The sequence below is a fragment of the Limulus polyphemus genome, unplaced genomic scaffold (genome assembly GCF_000517525.1).
Source record: "Limulus polyphemus unplaced genomic scaffold, Limulus_polyphemus-2.1.2 Scaffold1034, whole genome shotgun sequence".
Classification (NCBI taxonomy): Eukaryota; Metazoa; Arthropoda; class Merostomata; order Xiphosura; family Limulidae; genus Limulus; species Limulus polyphemus.
This window is the reverse complement of record NW_013666644.1, coordinates 228,267-231,243: the sequence shown is the minus strand read 5'-3', so window position 1 is coordinate 231,243 and position 2,977 is coordinate 228,267.

Here is a 2,977-nt window from a genome sequence, read left to right as displayed (position 1 = left end):
ATGTGCGGTTAAAGACATTAAGGATCAATAAAACTCTACTTAGGATCCTGCACGGATGTTCTTGAGTCAATGTAAGCACATGTGTTAGAGCATACTCTATTACAAGGATAGCTATAATAAAATTTGTGTCTGTTGAGGTGGGTGTTTTAAGGCTACTATGAACTACGTAGCTCCCAATATTGGTATCGTGACGGTAGGAAATTATGGGGGGGGGGGGGGAGTTCTTGTAAAAATATGTTTAGTGGTACTAGATTTATTTAGAATGTGAAAATTGTTTAGATTAATATATTTAACTTGTTTGTTGTGTGTTTGGTATGTGAGGGTAAGGGGCGGCCTGGTACAGGAGTTCGTTTCCGTGAGAGATGAAGAGGAGTTGTGGTCTTGATTTACAACATAGTTGCGAGCTTTTTTCAGAATGTTTTTGGGGGGTAGTCACGATCATGAAAAACATTATTCTAATTCTGTTGAGCGGACATTGAAATCATCAGGTTCACAACACGGTTTCTGTAGTCTAATGAACTGGGATTCTGGGATGTTATATCTCATATATGTGGGGTGGTTAGAATGAAAGTGCAAATAGTTGTGGGTGTCTGTAGGTTTATAACGAACACTGGTTGTTATTTTATCAGAAGATATAGAAAGAGGAATATCCAAGAATGGTAGTGATGAATCAGAAATGTCATGCGTGTAAGACAATGAAGGATGGAAGTTACTTACATAATGAATAAACGTTTCTAGCTCGGGCAAGGTGCCCGTGAAGATTCCAGCAACGTCATCGATATATATCTCTTGTAAAGTAGGGGTAAGGGACCATCATACTGTGTAAACATGTGTTCTTCGATATATCTCTTGTAGGGGTAAGGGACCATCATACTATGTAAACATGTGTTCTTCGATATATCTCTTGTAGGGGTAAGGGACCATCATACTATGTAAACATGTGTTCTACGATATATCTCTTGTAGGGGTAAGGGGTAAGGGACCATCATACTATGTAAACATGTGTTCTACGATATATCTCTTGTAGGGGTAAGGGACCATCATACTGTGTAAACATGTGTTCTACGATATATCTCTTGTAGGGGTAAGGGACCATCATACTGTGTAAACATGTGTTCTTCGATATGTCCAACAAAAAGGTTTGTAAAATTGGGGACTATTTTAGTTCCGATAGCTCTGCCGCTAACCTGTTCATAGAATTCATTGTTAAAATAGAACCCACTGCATTTTAAAACTAGTTCTGCTAAACGGATCAAAGTATTAGTGGGGATGTGGGGGGTGAAGTTCATTACGTTTATCAAAAATTGTCTTAAGGTAATTAAACTCTCCTGTTGCGGTATTACGATGTATAATTATTTGATGTCCATAGTAAATAAAAGGACCGGGTCTGGTTTGGGGATAAAGGTAACTGTGTTGAAGGGCATGATAAGTGTCCTTAATATAAGTGGGGAGTGAGTAGACTAGGGGAGCCATTACGGAATCTAAATAACTGGAGATAAGTTCAGTTGGTGCAGTACAGGTAGAAACAATGGGTCTATCAGGATTGTTGGGTTTATGAATTTTAGGCACTAAATAGAAAACACCAGTTCTAGAGTCAGAAATAGATAACATTAAATTTCTGAAATGACTTAGTACATATTTCTAACCTTTTACATTCAGTTAACAAGGGTGCAGTACTACAAGTAAAACACTATTTCAGTCATTACAACACTTCTAATCTGCCTATAATGTAAGAAGGCGTATTTTACGTTTTTAGGGACAACGAAATTGCCAAAAGGTAAATTTTCAAGCGATTTATTAGACCGCTTATTAGATTTCCAGTTTATTGGTCAAACTTTCTTTCAGAGCCGACATTCTCTGGTGGTTAGGGCGCTAGACTTGTCTCCTGTGTGTCGTGGGTTCGAATCCAGTTAAGAGTGGAGACATTATAATGTTGTGGTCAATTCTATTTTTTTTGGTAAAATAGTTGTAGCTCAAGAGTTGGCGGTGGGTGGTGTTGACCAGCTACCTTAAATCTAGTCTATTACTTCTAAATTAGGGACGCTAGCGCAGATACCTCGAGTAGTTTGCGCGAAATTCTATAAACAAGCAAACAAATAGTCATAATTCTTCAGGATTTTCTTCCATTCCACCATACCTAAGTGTTTATGCGTCTACATAACCACGTTTTAGCTTACTGACCACTCATTTGTTTATTTATTTTATATGAAATTAATGTGTTCACCTTTCCGTCAAATTTCATGACTTTATTCGTTACAAATGTAATTTCCTCCAGTACGTTTGCTGTCAAAGGCATATTTTACAAGATATTTTTGACTCTCCACCTATCGGTCACTATTCTCTGTATCTTATGACTTCTCCACTTATCTATCCCTCTTTTAATTTTACAAACATTTTATTTTAGTCTCTTTGTCTACACATCTTCTTACAAGTATTCTTATTCCGTAGTATGGAATTAATTTAATCATTTATATCATAAAGGTTGAAAACATGTTCTTCTCTGAACAACTGGTACTCCTCCAGTTCCGTCTGTGTCCATCAAAACGTACAATTATGTCTACACCCAGATTTTGCAACACTGTTATACTTAGTAGCTCAGTGTGCTACCATAGTAACAAGATGGTAGTTCAGTTCCCGAAAATAAAACCGCCCTTTCCACAACGAAGCTCGAGTAACGCATGCCAGTCCGAGTGGAAGAGGTCACTAGCACCCGAACACCTGTTGGCTATTTCCAAAAAGATGTTGTGTAATTTAACATATTGAGTACAAATGTGCAACTAACTTTATTATGACCATCTTTGAAGTATACATTAGAGCTACTTTAGAATACGGAAACATGATAACGTGTAATATGTGCAACAAGTTATACTCTACCTTAGAAGTTCTCCCATATAGAGCTATTCGAACAGTTATGACCATCTTTGAAGTATACATTAGACCTACTTTAGAATACGGAAACATGATAACGTGTAATATG